We start from the raw sequence: 16,694 nt of genomic DNA, 5'->3' as shown, positions 1-16,694 counted from the left end.
GCATGTGTATGAGGCTATGCATGCCAACAGATCACCTATGCAAATTATGCTCATGTTCCCTCCCTCCTCCACTTACAGTTTTGTTATTGCAGGCATTTCTGATTCATGTGCCCCAACCTCTGTCCAGTATCAGCAATTATATTTCACCATTTCATGTAATTCATTGTCTTCATCTTGACCAAGCATAGAAACATGTTTTTATAGACATTATAATAGGCATTGTTTATATATTTTTTTCCTGGATGAAGCTGATTATTTGGATCCCTTTCACTCTAGCTTCCATCTTGGTTTGATACCGAAACTGCCTTGAGCTGTGCACATGCTATGCCATTAAAGCACATTCAAAGCACATTCTTTCCCTCAAATAATTCTGGGTACTGTAGTTTGTTAGTGGTTGCTGGGAACTGCAACTCTGATAGGGGTAAACTACAACACCCAGAATCCTTTGTGAGGAAGAATGTGCTTGGATACTCTGGATGACTTGCACCGGGAGATTGGTGGGGCAGTTCATCCCTTTGGATTCTCAGTAGCATTCCCTACCATGCATGATGTCTTCTGGGTTCTCTCTCGTGAGTGGAGTTGGGGAACACTACAACTAGCATTGGTCAATTGTGTGTTCAGACCTTTAAACCTCCCCTTAAATAAATTCAGACAAGACTCAGATTTTGGTTTGGTTTTTGGCAGAATTTAGGCCACAACTTTATTGATTACAGCAAGTGAGTGCTTGCATAGGCTCTGGTTCGACTAGCTCCCTGCCATGCAGGTAGTGCTGACCCAGGGTACCAGCATAGGTCAGCCAAGGGTGAACACCTGGATAAGCGGAAAGCCGGGAACAGGCTATCTCCGCCACCCAAATGCCTCCCTAGACTCAGGCACAGGCACAACCCCTCACAGGGGTTGACTAAACCATTGAGTCCCTGGATTCCTTTAACGGAATACCCTTCACATAGGGATGGGGAGAGCGTTTTCCCATCCCTATCACCTGAGCAAGAGCCTATTCATAACCTTACATGTTGTGACAATTTGCTACGCAGCAGGCGAAACCCAAATGGCACCAGCCAATCAGCCAAGTGGGGAAAATTCCTGCCGTGCCCCTGTCCCAATGACAGACGACGCACGATGGCATAGCAAGGTCAAGCGCACAGCCCTAAATATAGGGAGAGGTGGGCTGATGTTCCGAATGCACGTGCTGAAAGAGGAAGCTGCATAGGTATAAACTTGATCTGTTTAGCATGCATCCCATCGGCCTGATTAAACCCAGCATCAAGGGACCTACCAATTGGGTGTTGTGGCTATCCAATCAGATGCATCCACAAGACAGGGTTTGGTTGCCAGGTCTCACCGCAACACGTGCCCTCTTTAAGGGAGGACCTGATTTCTAAGAGCCAGGAGCCAAAAAGTTGTTAAGAATTACTGCTGGCCAGCCTCACAGCCATTGCCTTATGGGATACGGCAAGAGTCCATCTTGCCCCGTGTGCTTTTTAACACCTGCATTAAATTACTGAGTGGGACCAGAGTGTTACCACCAGCATGCTAATGATACACAGCTCCAGTGCTATTTTTCTAGAAAAAGAGGTGCTGGAACTCACCGTGAATGCCTCAGTTGTTCTCTTAAAATGGCAACGGCACCCATCTGAGAGGTGATGGAACTGAGTCCCTCCTGAAAAAAAGCCCTGTTCAGCTCTGTCTCTCACTTTTATCAGATCCTAAGGAGATAGTGGAAATCATAAACTGAAATGTTGGGGCAATAAAGAAAGGGATGAAGGAGAACAAACTGACACTTCATCCAGATAAGGTGGAAGTATTTTCCATAGTATTTGTTAAGTTGTGGACGAACATATCAGACAACACAGCGATTCTTCCAAAGTAGCTCTTTATTTGTAAGCTGGACAGAACTGAACAGCAAACAGCTCAGCCGGCCTGCTTTTGTAGGCAGCCGGCTGTCAACATTGTATCAACAACAACCCAGGGTTTCCCGTCTAAAACAACTGACGTGGACCTGTGTGAAAACTACATATACAATACTCCTGGTGGCCAGGGTGAGAACTTCAATACATAACACCCCTCCCCACCGAGATAAGGCGTTAGTTACAATCGTAATGGTTTCCTTATATACAGCACTACACGTAATGGTTCAGTTAGGCACAAAGCATATCGGTTACATTTCACATACTTCCATTAGATCAACAGTGTTACATGTCCAACAACATAGTCCTTTAAATACGGTCTACTGGCCTTGTGGATTTCCTGGGCGGAGAGTTCAACAGCTTCTGAGGCCATGGCCTCTTCAGTGGCTTTCTGCAGCATGAGTTCTGGCTTGGCGAGGAGACACCGTTGCAGATGGATGTCCCGGACCCCACAGATGATTTGATCCATCAGGGCATCATCTAAGTCTCAGAACTCGCAGTGCATTGCAGCCTGTCGGAGGGTGGTGGTGTAGTTGTTGATTGACTCCCCCTCTGCCTGGTTCCGGTGGTAGAACACATGGTGGGCAGCAATCTTGGACGGCTTTGGGGCGTAGTGGTTGCGGAGCTTCTCTTGAATCGTATCCCAAGGTGCTGCCTGGACTGCTAGAGGCGCAACCAATGCTCGGGCCGTCGCGAACACTTCGGGGCCACAAAGGCTGAGGAGAGGCCCCGCTTCTGCTCTACAGACCCTCTTGTCAGCTCATTTGCTTGGAGGTGGCAGCCAAACCGAGCGAGGTAGGAGTGCCATGATTCAGAGGCTGGGGCAAACGGCAGTAGAGGCACAAGTGAAGCCATGGTTCCGATGCCGACGTGGAGGCGATGGATGGAACACCGTGCTCTAGCCAGAACGGTCAGCTCTGAATTGGTTCTGCTCCGTGATTTCGCTCAGTGTTTCAGCTCAGTGATTCAGCTCAGTTCAGAGGGTGTCTGCGCCGAGAGCCTTCTGGTGGTTACCTCGCTGCGAGAAGCCAAGTTACAGGGAAGCAGGCAGAGGGCCTTCTCGGTAGTGGCACCCGCCCTGTGGAACGCCCTCCCACCAGATGTCAAAGAGAACAACAACTACCAAACTTTTAGAAGACATCTAAAGGCAGCCCTGTTTAGGGAAGCTTTTAATGTTTGATAGGTTATTGTATTTTAGTGTTTTGTTGGAAGCCGCCCAGAGTGGCTAGGGAAACCCAGCCAGATGGGCGGGGTATAAATAATAAATTCTTCTTCTTCTTCTTCTTCTTCTTCTTCTTCTTCTTCTTCTTCTTCTTCTTCTTCTTCAAAACTTTTTCTGCTCCTGCCGCCCACCCACTTTGAAGGAGGTGTGTTTTTCCCTGCCAGCAATCCCACTGGCTGTTTGTTTATTGCCACTGAAGGGCTAGCTCCCTGCAGAAATATTCTCCTCCTCCATTATGTCTGAACAGTTTTCATGCTGTCCCCGGAGAATCAGGGATAATACAAGCATAGTGTAGTACAGGAAGCTGATGTCTGTGCTGCTAAAAAAAAAGGTAAATAAATCAGCCCTTGTACAAGCTCTTGGTCTCAAGCAACAATCAGCTCATAGTGGGTAGAAAATCTTTGCTTTCTGTGTCTATGGTACATGTTTGCAATGCAGCTTTTGCACTGATACCAGTCAATTTGTGATAAAAAACTACCCCACCACTCAACACTTCATTTCAGAAAATTAGCCCAGATCTTCTGACTCCATGATTCCAATGTCTTTTACTTGCCTGAAGTGTGAACCATGATAGCTGCAATCAACAAGGGGATAACAAGCTGGCAAGCAGGAGATGGTTGAATTTCTTACCTGATTGAAAAAATCTGCAGTGCTTTGGAAATTCACAAAGCATTGAATGTGTACAGTAACTTTGAGAAATATTCAAAGATTATCTTACTAACTCAGTTTTTTTAACAAAAAGAAATATTGCTCTACAGCATCTGGTAGAGTCATTGTTGGAAAGAGGATAATGAGCTAAATGTTTCATTTACTATGGTAATTCCTTCCTTTCTCTCAAAGTGAAGTTTATTCATTCATTTAGTGTATCCATCTAGAATTCTCAAGATAGTACATTTTTTTTGTAGCTTATATGTATGCAGTACACTAATTTGACTTGATCCTAGAATTTGATTAGAGTCTAAAAAACCTTGCAGTTGGATATAGAATCTAGGAACTTCTTCAAAAGCGTGACATTATAAAAAGCTACACTTATATTCTACCTTAGTCTCCTTTGTGCCTTTCAGGTCATTTTTACTGAGAGAAGATCTGTTTCTGGTGGTACTGAAAAAACAGTGGATGACCCTATAAAGGCAACAGTAGATGCATAGGAAATGGAAAGATGTCTAGGCTATAAAATCCAGTAGCTCTTGGGTACCAATCTATTTCAACAGGAACGCATTCATGCTTTCACATGAAGGGGGAAAGTGGCAGGTATCAATCAAGATGAGATCATCAAGATGCTAAGCAAGCAATATGGAAGAACAACAGGACAATAGCAGTGATGGTTCAGCTGTAGGCAAAAGCAGCATAATGTAGGGGTCATGGGTGCAGGTGTGCTTCTGAATGCATATCCAGTTTAAAATAATGTACTGTGGATAGGCCATTTCCACATTTGGATCCATGTTCAGATCCACATGCATATTTAGCATCTGTACACATCAAAGGTAAATGTATAGTTCTTGATTTAGCAAGGGATACACATGTATGGATCTCCTTATCAGGACTGGAGTGATAATCCCAGTTTCCTAAGGTAATAAGCATGATCCAGTTCACTCAAACACACATATGTGCATCTTGCATTGAACTGGGCTACTATAGCATGAGGTTCAATATCTCTAAGCTATAGTTAAGAAATCAAAGACTGCTCCCTTGCTCTGAACCCACTTCCATCTGCAGTGAATTCTCCCCTCCTTCATCCTTAACAAGGAGCAATGTCCTGTGGTATATTCAGTAAGTATTGAGATATAACTGATCTTTGGGAAACAGTACAAATTCCGTAGGTATGTGGGAATTTCTCAAATCGGTTTATTGTAAACTGGGCGGGGGAAGGGGCTTTTGTGCAAACTTAAGTGAGAGTAACGAAAGCTGCACAGTGACTCGGCCTGTTGGATTGCACCTTATGCTATCAAATTTCACCATCCACTTTGTGCTGAGCAAAATAAAAGGAAGGCATGAGAAACCATTTCAGCCTCTTGAAGTGGTCTCAACAGGATTTGTACAAGGGAGGTCTTTAACGTAACCCTGAAAATTAAATATGAGAGTCCATTGTGAGGAGAAGAAACATATTTTTTATTTTTGAGGATCAAATTTTGATCCAAACGTAATTGCACCCAACAATTCCAACCCCACCCCCAACACACACACACACACACACACACACACACACACACACACACTTAAAGGCAGAACTTTGACTGAAGAGCCATTAACTTCTTCCTGTTTGCCTGAATGCCTTTGTGTCTTGAAGGAGGAAAAAGAAGTTCTCTTTTCCATGTAGTGAAATAATGTATTTATATTCCAGTTATTAGTTTTGATTTGTTTACTCCTTCAGTCTAGTTGCAGACACACAACAGCAGTTTAAAAGGCAGAGCAGAATCTGTATCCAACTTGCTTTAAGATCAGTGGAGGAAACTTTCAAAAAAGAGAGAGGGAGGGAGAGGCTAATACCCATATTGGCTGCAATCGCTCACAAAGCTTAATTTGGCTTCATAGAATTTTAATAGTAGGCTTAGGAAAATTTCCCAGTTCTTCATTTCTCTTGAACAACACCATTCTCTATCATTAAAACCCCACCTGAGGCCTTTAAAAAGAAACGTATTAAAACTACAGGGGCAGTTATGGAAAGATCTAACCTGTAATTTACTCCCTATATTTAACACTGAGGGGTTTAGGGTCACCTTGAGCAGGAAAGTATATCTCTAAACTATCCCACTTAATAGATGCCCTATTGAGACTCACTATCCTCCCACTTAATCTCGTTTTGTAATGCATTCCTAACCATAAGAATCACTCTCAGGTGCCTCATAAATAGCCTTTTGGGAAGTATTGATGAGTTTGCTGAACACAACCGAGGATTTGAAATAATCTTCACACTAATGAAGCAGAGGAAGTGGGGAGGACAAGACCCAATGGACCAGCTGTAGAAGAAAATGCTTATTTATATTTAAACTTGTGTGGAATCTTCATTAGGCAGGGATGTCCTATTTCTTCATCATCATCATCATCATCATCATCATTTTATTATTTATATCCCACCCATCTGACTCGGTTGCCCCAGCCACTTTGGGTGGCTTCCAGCATATATAAAAGCATAATAAATCATCGAACACTTAATAAAAATCTTCCCTAGACAAGGCTGCCTTCTGATGTCTTCTAAAGGTTGTATAGTTACTTATCTCCTCAGCTTGTGGGTCACAAAACTCCATACCCTCCAACATTTCTCCATTTAAAATAGGGACATCCTAAGGAAAAGTGGAACATTCCAGGATCAAATCAGAAACCAGGACTGCTTCTGTAAATCCAGGGCTGTCCCTGGAAAATATGGACACTTGGAAGGTCTGGCTCAGTGCAAGATGGCAGCAGGCCTCTCCTTGTTGGTAGTTGCCAGGTTAACAGCTCACACTCTGGTCTTCTGAGTCAAGTGTTGGGGATGAGCAGCTAGAACTCACTCAGCCCATGACAGAAGCAACAGGCCTCTTCAGCTTCAGATCGTGGATGATTAGAAGCCATTGACAAACATTTATTCTATGAATTTGTCTAATCCAGTTTAATCCACACTGTGGCAGTGAATTTCATAACAGAATGTAATCCTTTCCCTCTCCTGTTGCTGCTGAGTAATTTGAACCATAGCCCATACATCTGGGAAGAAATGAAATAATTTCCAGACCAAAGGGCTTTACTTATAAGTGGGCTTGAGATCTGGCTCCTCATCTCTAAGAAATTGAGCACCATTTCTATAGTAAACCTATATGGTGTAGACACGCTGCACTGTAAAGCGGAATTCTCTACATCACTTATTTCTCACATTTTTTCCCCTAAGTACGGTACATCTTTCTGACCCAATGAAATTATTCAGTGCCTGAACATCTCATCTCATTGTTTTCTTATGTGGCTGTAAAATCAGCAAGGAAATGGTTTGATGTAGCCAATTTAATTTTACATCTTATCTTAGGTAGGGCATAGGGAGAGGGCAGCCTTTCTTTTTGTACTTTGCGATGTTCTTTTTTATCCTTACAGCTTTGATGAAACTGTGAAAGAGGATGGCTGTAAATTGAAGGATGATGTAAATACCATCCTTCAGACCAAAGCGCTGGACTAGGGAATAATGCCATTCATTTCATCTCAGCTGTTTCAGTTGTATTTCACTCACTGATTTGTCGTACATCTATAAATTTATATTCACAGGGCATAACAAATGGTTCACAGAATTGGGGATGAGCTGCAGAGCCTCTACTCTCCAGTCACCAGCCTGAAGCTCACTTGGACTCTCGTAACAGATAGGTAGCCGTGTTGGTCTGCCATGGTCAAAACAAAATAAAAAAATTCCTTCCAGTAGCACCTTAAAGACCAACTGAGTTAGTTCTAGGTATGAGCTTTCGTGTGTATCTGAAGAAGTGTGCATGCACACGAAAGCTCATACCTAGAACTAACTCAGTTGGTCTTTAAGGTGCTACTGGAAGGAATTTTTTTATTTTGTTTTGGACTCTCGTAGTTAGCAAAACTAATTGAAATTGGAGGAACGTTTAACCAACGTAACATTGAAGGGGTCAGTGTAATTGCCATGCTTGATGTCTGCTTCAGCAAGATCCAAGAATTTAAAGGAGGGTGACTTTTCAAAGATGGTGCCTCCAAATGAATTAAAAATACAGTATTATTGGGATTTTTTGTTCTTTAGCGATAATAACTTTACTCCCACTGTCACCCTCTATACTCCCAATTTTATATTTCAGTTTGATTTTGACATTAACATTTTTAGTATATGTTACTATTGTAATAGGTTATTTTTCATATGAGTGATAATTTCAAACCCATTATTGTGTTTTATCTCCACAACAACCCTGTGAAGCAAGGTCAGGGTTATTTCACTTCCACTCAAGAGAGTGCAAGGCTGCGAAATAAACAAATCAGCCAACACAGCCATATCCATTCATTACTGAGGTGGGATTTGAACCCATTTCCAAATCTAGTTTTCTATCCAACAAGATCAGAGGTAGTGCTCAAGAACTCTCAGATCTTGCAGAGGTCAATACGCCTGTCTGAATACAAGACTTTTCCTTCTCCTTTCATATATTTATATCAAGGTGATGTATGAAATTTAAGAAAAGCAATTAAAAGCAGTTTAAAACAACACAAAAATAATGATGGAGCTTTTACAATAAAACAAAATGGACATCCACATCAATTACCTATTTATCCAGCTGGGAAAGCTTGTTTGAACAAAAATGTTTTCTGTTGTTTCCAGAAAGCACAGAGAGCAAGTTCCTGTTATATCTCAACAGGAGTCTTGTTTCACAGAACAGGGGCAACCACACGGAAGGCCCTGTCCCAAGTTACTGTGGCACTTCCATCTGTACAGTACCAGGTATATGCACTTCATTGCTAATATTATCAATAATAATGAGATCCTGTGATGTCTACGAAGGACGGTTGCTACCCCAGCAATTACACTGATGCAAACTAATCAACATCCTGTTCCTAGACAATAGTTTGTGACCTGCATTTTCTATGGAGGTCTTTATTTAGTGTGCTTCCTAGTCACTGTCCCTTTCCCTTTGTAAGATTGTGACTGATGAACATTCACTGTATGTGCCTGTGGCATGCTCCCACATTTAGATTGTGTGGGCAGTGTGTGGCATGTCATCGTGTGTCTACCTGTGCTCCTGTGAGAGGAGTTTGATTTCGTTTCCTTTGAAAAGAGGCCTTAGGAAGATTGTGGTATTTTGTATTTATGCACAAATACAAGGCTGCGCATAGATGAAGGCATAGTTTAAGCCAGTGGCCCTCCAAATGATATTGGACTACAACTCCCATCATCCCTCGTTAGGGCTGACTAGAGTTGGTTTTCAACAACAGCTGGACAGCTACACTCCATATTCAAACAGACACTCAAAGACCACTTCTTCCAGGGACATCTGAAGAAGTGTATCTGAAGAAGTGTGCATGCACACGAAAGCTCATACCTAGAACTAACTTAGTTGGTCTTTAAGGTGCTACTGGAAGGAATTTTTTGTTTTTTCTTCCAGGGAGACAGCTAGTAGCCCAAAATGTTGTTAGCTTTTCATAGCCCAGCACTTGGTTCTCGGACTCTTTACAGATCCACACCATACATTCAAAGCACATCCAATTCACATTTAAAGTACATGACTTCCCCCAAAGAATCCTGGATACTGCAGCTTCCCCCTCACAGAGCTACAATTCCCTGTCCCCTTAACATGTCACAATACCCAGGATTTTTTTTTTTTTGGGGGGGGGAAGTAATCTGCTTTAAATGTATGGTTTTGTAACAGATCTATTTTCAGGCTGCCTCAAAATTTTGCTATTGTTTTCTTCTTGAAGCTCAGAAATCTTGATGACAGCCAAGGGATGGAGGAAGGTGAGCTTCCTTCTCCAAAATGGCTCTCCCACTTCAGAAGAGTCTCTGGTTATTTCTTCAGAAAGATGGTGTAACAGTTAGTTCCCATGGCAACATATCACCCTATTTCACTAACAAAAGAACATGCCAGGCTAGGCCTGGATCACTGGTTTTACCACTTTAGCAATCTTCCTTTTGTTCAGATTCCAGTATCAGAACAACAGAATCATAGTGTGAAAAGGCACTTTTGAAATGATCTGTTCCAACCCCCAATTTCATAACAATGCTCATCTTTTATGGTCTACATCTTACAGTTTTTGCCATGCAGCTGGCTTCTATTTCCTGTTGAGAATTTGGGTGTTGTCATGGGGCCACCATTCCTCTCTGGTCTATTCCCATTATGCCTGTTCCCCCAAATCCTGCAATCTTTGCAGGCATCAGCATATAAATTCCTGCATATTGATAACATTATATTGAGGCCATCAATGAACCTATATTATTAAATCAACAGTAACTGTATTGAATACAGTGGATTTACTCTGTTATACTACAGTGGTAACTTGGTTTGCAAACTTAATCCGTTCCAGAAGTCCCTTCTTAAACCAAAGCGTTCTTAAACCAAGGCGTGCTTTCCCATAGCAGCGGGGGACTCAATTAACAAATGGAAAACACTCAATAGGAAGTGAAACATGTTCTTATTCCAAGGCAAAGTTCACAAGCCAAAACACCTACTTCTGGGTTTGCAGCATTCTTGATCCAAGTTGTTCATAAACTAAGCTGTTCTTAAACCAAGGTACCACTGTACTTTGAGATTTTGCTTAGTATTATTCATACCGGGTTCACAGTGATGAATAATAGTTATTTATACATCATCTTTAGAGTGTTCAAAGCATTGCACATACAAATATAATGTATATGTGAATAATAGTCCTCACAATAAAACCCTATGATGTAAGAGTCATAGAAGGCAGCAACACAACCCCCCTGACTCTACCCAGATACAATTAGGTCCAGTGCTTTCTAGTGGCTAAACTATATACAGTCATACCTTGGCTCCTGAACGCCTTGGGAGTCCAACGTTCTGGTTCCCGAATGATAAAAAAACCGGAAGTGAGTGTTCCAATTTTCTAACTTTTTTTGGAAGCTGAACGTCCGGCGCGGCTTCCACTATTGTTTCCGACGTGCCTGAGCAATCAGAAACCAATTGGAAGCCATACCTTGGTTTCCAAACGTTTTGGAAGTCAAACGAACTTCTGGAACGGATTCCGTTCGACTTCCGAGGTATGACTGTAATGATGCTATCCACAGAGTCATTATTAGGATGCCTATACTGCAGATGCACCATTGTGTTTAGGCTAGGATATAGTGTCTTGTCTATAGGCACCTTATCAGGTGAAATTCAATCCAGGGTCTCCCTGCTTCATAGTTCAGTCTCTTAATCCCATTTTGCACACTTTTCTGACCCTGTTGTCTGAACATGTACACAAACACTAAACATAAACACCATGTTGTCTGAACAGGGAGCAAGATCCTGTTAGTGGTCCATCCCTGATCTCTGCAGATTTCATGGTGCCTGTATATGTTATGTCAAGCAGCAGAACTGTGAGTTAAGTCCAAGAAAGGTGTGTTTTTATAAGCAGAACCTGCACAACTGCTACAGCATTCAGTAAGGAATTCAAGAAGCAGGCCAAATATCTCACCATATCTTCCCTTGTCTCCAGGATTCTTAGGCAGCAGAATAATTCAGACAAATGCTCTTAAGTATTAAAAGCACATGTAAGGGACCAGTAGGGCTGTTTGGATTAGTCCCACCCCCTGTTATCACGCCCTTTGATGATACCCTGCCCCTTGACAGTTGGGTATGTCAGAGGTGGAGGGACAGGGCCAATGTATTGTCCTAGATCTAGGGTAGCAGAGTCATTAAGGTCGCCCCACTTTGGGTGAAAGATTGGTGCATTCCTTCCAACTCTACAGCTCTGATTCTATGATTCTAGGAACAATGGGGAGCCAAGTACTGAGCCCTTAGGGGTCACTGGCAATGCAGAAGAACTGTCCCCACCACCCTCTGAAGAGTGTACTACTTTACTTTGCCAAACCTTTATTAGGCATTACAAATAAAAGCAATCATAAAAATTCATATATAAAATTTTGAAATACAGTGGTACCTCGGGTTAAGTAATTTGTTCCGGAGGTCCGCTCTTAACCTGAAACTGTTCTTAACCTGAAGCACCACTTTAGCTAATGGGGCCTCCTGCTGCCACCGCGCCACCAGAGCACGATTTCTGTTGTCATCCTGAAGCAAAGTTCTTAACCTGAGGTACTATTTCTGGGTTAGCGGAGTCTGTAACCTGAAGTGTATGTAACCTGAAGCACCACTGTATATTCAAAAACAACCATGTAAAATATGTAATAATGAGGATTTTCATTGGAGTTTCTTCCTGTTAAATAGTGTTAAATAGTGCCAAAAATTCAGCCACCTTTGCAGTTACTTCCGGTTTAATGTCAGGCAGATAGAATCTGATATTTTCATTGTGACGTGATGTTAGACTACCCAAAAAAAAGGGGATAACATGTGTTTGTACAATGGACAGTAGAAAAGAATATGTTCTACAGTGTCCGGCACATTCAAAGAATATCCACAATGTCTATTGCTTCTGGAGATGTTTAAATATCTGCCCTTGACAAAAGATGAGGGGGAAAACGTTCAGTCGGGTTAACATAAAGGCCCTGCATTGGACTGGAATTATTGATTTTGAAATACAAGTGACCCTGTTATCTGTTGTATTTAAACCATCAAACTTGGGGGAGCACATTTTATTTACAGCTGATTCAATGTTTTGTTTTTCAATGTCCCTTAATCTGGTTTGAATGTTGCGATAAATATATTGCTCACTTGAATTATACAAGAGTTCCATGTCGATACCAATAGATCTAATTTTGCTATGTAAGAGTTGGAACCATCTGGATTTATAAGAGTCTTTAAGTAAGCCAGAAAGCAGACTCAAAAAGGTTAGCAATGAAAATGGCAATGCAACCAGTATTTTATAGTGCTAGCCCACATCCCATATTCCATTGTGTGTATACCTAGTTCTGCACACATCATCTCATACTTGATTGAACTTGGGAGCCTGAGGAGTGGACATAGGAGATTGCCAGGATGACAGGGGGTGTGATGTTGTGGGAAAATGTGTCCTTTTTGAAATCTAATGGGGTTCTGGGAACAAGAAGGAGGAAGTAGGCAGAAGCATCTTGGCACCAGCTGGAGGAGGCTGCACTGCAGAACCAGGAGCCATGACTGACTGCTGCTCTGGACCCACACTTGCTGAAGCTATGAGAGGGGCAATGAGATATATTCTTGGGTTGGACTTGTAAAAGTGTAAAACAGTATTGGGAAATGATTCACAATGAATTGAAAAAAATGTTCAAAAGTACCTTCCCCCCAAAAACCACAATCCTTTTAGTTGGGGATAATTCAGACGGAAATTCCCAGGTCTCTAAAAAGGTTATTTATGTATGCCACAACTTCAGCCCGTGTTTTGTTAGCCCCAAAATGGAAAATGAGCGAGGTCCCAACTAAAGAAGAATGCCAACTTAAGCTGATAGAATATGTGCAGCTTGCGGACATAACATATAGAAGAAGAGAACAAGAAGAACATATGTTTAAAGAAGACTGGAAAATGTTTATTGAATATGTGTGTGGGGGAATTGTGTACACTTGAAAACACTGGCAGCATTAAGATAAATTCAACAGTGTTAGTAAATTTTGATGGATGTAATAATGGAATACTGAATGGTTTAGTTCAGGGGTCAGCACACTTTTTCAGCAGGGGGCTGGTCTACTGTCCCTCAGACCTTGTGGGGGGCCAGACTATATTTTTTTGGGGGGGGGGGAATGAACGAATTCCTATGCCCCACAAATAACCCAGAGATGCATTTTAAGTAAAAGCACACATTCTACTCATGTAAAAACACCAGGTAGGCCCCACAAATAACCCAGAGATGCATTTTAAATAAAAGGAAACATTCTACTAATGTAAAAACATGCTGATTCCCAGACCGTCCGTGGGCCAATTTAGAAGGCGATTGGGCCAGATCTGGCCCCTGGGGCCTTAGTTTGCCTACCCATGGTTTAGTTTATGAAACTATGCAGAGATTTATGGTATGCAAAATGAACCATGGAAAGAGAAGAAAGGAAGTCATTGATATTGTAAGGATGTTTAAATGAGTATTTAACAGAAGATCTATATCTATCTATCATCTATGACACTCTTGGGGTATAATGTTATGCACCTTCTCTACTGAAGACTCCATGTGTAAATATGTGTACAATAAACCATATTTCTTAAAAAAACTAGTTTCTGCTGTGCCTCAATTTTTCCGAACAGAAACACAACCCTGGGTGAGAGCCTGGAGGCCCCTTGGAGTCTTGCTCCTGCTTGGCGGAGATTGCGGGTGCTGCACAGCCTTCGTAACAGGTATGCAGCCCTACGATCCCCGTGTGTGCTTTGTCTGAACCACCCTTAGATCTCCTCCCAGCAAGTGGTGCTTTGTTGTTTACAGGCACTACAGTATGTAAGAGCGCAGCAGGGTTCACAAAACCTACACACTTGCCAGTTGTATACATATAAGCTGCCTCTACACTGCTTTTTTGCATGCATCAGAACACAGAGGCTTAGCACATACTGAGCCAATGAATGTGTAGAGCTGGGTGTAGGAACAGTGGCAGAATCTCGCTTCTCTGTATTCATTCAGCCTCCACAGTTGGAAAGAGTCACACCAGTTGCTATGGCATCTCTAAGGAGATGCTCAAGTGGGGTAGCGGGTTGTGTGTGTGTGTGTGTGTGGAACAGGAGTTGGGGAGAGAAATTACTTTTCACCAGTAGAATAGGAAAGAAAATGTACCACTTACCACTATTGCACTTTGAAACGCTCCAGTAGGAAAAGGATATATCGCATACCAAATCTGCATCAATTCTCTCTTCACATCTTTTCAAATCAGGTGCAGTACTGGCTAATCAAAATGTATGTCAGTGAAAACAGCATAGTGATGTTAAGCTGGAAAAAGGAGGAAAGATCAGTGTAGAAGTGGAGTTATCCAAAATCCATATCTATGCATTGATGTGTGTGTGTGTAAGAGAGAGAATTAAATTAACTGCGCAGTGTAGAGGACGCGTGATAAGAAGCGAAAAACCAGTGAATATGAATGAATCTGCTGCTGTAAGGAGAATAATAAATCACCAAAGTTATGCTAATTTGTAGGTTCACCATTTAATTCTATTTTTTTCCTTTGTTAATCTATTTTTTAAAAAACAAATTAACTTGTTAGGTTGCTAAATATGGATGAGGTGAAAATGTTGGGTATGCATTCATGATACTCTGCCTAAAACCATTCATTACATTTGCATTCCCGGCACTACTCTGTGACAAGCGTCATTAAACAGCTAGACAAGTCAGTTTATAGTGACTTCTGAAAGTTTTTCGTTCTTAGCATTTCTAGAGAAGTCAGTAGCCTAAACAGGAGATGATACAGAGCCACCTTTACTGCACTTTCTTGAAGTGCCTGAGTGGCACATGGTTGCAAAATATGGACCAGTCCAGCTAAAGGTGTCACAGGATGTTGGATATCACTTCGTAGCAAATGTTCTTTTCATTGATGTAGTAGTAGAAGAGCAGTGAATATTTAATAACAATGGCAGTATCTTGCAGCACTCCAAATTTAAGGGAAAGCACTGCATGAAGTATTTTAAATTATTTGTGCTTGTGGTCTTCAATTGCTGTCTACAGGACTGTCAACGATTAAATAATATTGATTTAGTATATGATTTTAGTTTATTAAAACATCAATAAATGTAAATTAATTCATACGTTAATATAAATTCATTGTGCCGACTCTGTGCACCTTCATATCTAAATAAAACACTTCTGAAGAACAAAGCATTCTTCCTTTTTAATAGGCACATGTCATGCGAAACATTGAAGAAGAAGCATTTTCTTCAAACTAGCACAAAGCAAAAATTGGTCAAACCCAACACATTTTCCTCCTTTGGTACATTTGCCCATTTATTTGTGTGAATTAAGCATAGATTTAATTCTCTTACATTGGTAGTAATAATTGCTTCCCCAAATTGTTTTAGATATGTGCATTGTACCTTCAGGCACGCTTCTTATCCAGCACAGGGCATCTTTAAGAATAAACAAATTGCAGGGGTTTGCAAACATTTTGACAGTAATAACAAGACACCACATCGTTATAGCAACACTGAAATAGTAAACAAGAATTAGCATAGAACACAATAGTAAACATAATGAGATTCAATCATTGTCGAGTCATTTGTCTCCTCCCTATGGAGTCCAGTCCAGGACTGGCAGATACAAGCATCAGCTCTCCTGAGTTTTCCCAATTGGTTCAAGGCCTTCAGTAGCTGCGGAAATTAGATGCACCCACATAGCAATATGGTACAGTGGTACTGTACCTCAGGTTACATATGCTTCAGGTTACATACACTTCAGGTTACAGACTCCGCTAACCCAGAAATAGTGCTTCAGGTTAAGAACTTTGCTTCAGGATGAGAACAGAAATCGTGCTCCGGCGGCGCGGTGGCAGCAGGAGGCCCCATTAGCTAAAGTGGTGCTTCAAGTTAAGAACAGTTTCAGGTTAAGTACGGACCTCAGGAACGAATTAAGTACCTAACCTGAGTTACCACTGTATTGTATTCAGGTCTGCTCAAACCCAATATTAAAAAGTGTTTGCGTACAAGATGGACAAGTTAGGATGGAAGAATCCAGGGAACATAACCAAGTTGCAGCCATGGCACGAGAGCCATTCTCCCATGGTGATGCTATAACATTTGAAGGTCCAGGAGAATTTGACCAAGGCCAAGCATATGGATCCTTCCCATGCAATCATTGCTCAGGGGCAAGCAGGTGGAAAGGACCCATAAGATTGTCCCTGTGGATTGCAGCCCCATGTGAAGCAGCTCCTACTTCACAACTGTAATATAGTCAACAGCTTACTTCCCGAATGTTTTGGCTCCCAAACGTCACAAACCTGGAAGTGACTGTTCCAGTTCCAGCTTGTGAACTATTGGACTGTTCCAGTTCCAGTTTGTGAACTATTTTTGGAAGCCGAATGTCCGATGGGGCTTCCGCTGCTTCTGATTGGCTGCAGGAAGCC

Source organism: Podarcis erhardii, assembly GCF_964252035.2.
Source record: "Podarcis erhardii genome assembly, chromosome: 10".
Classification (NCBI taxonomy): domain Eukaryota; kingdom Metazoa; phylum Chordata; class Lepidosauria; order Squamata; family Lacertidae; genus Podarcis; species Podarcis erhardii.
The sequence above is the reverse complement of the archived record's forward strand: the minus strand, read 5'-3'. Positions refer to the sequence as shown.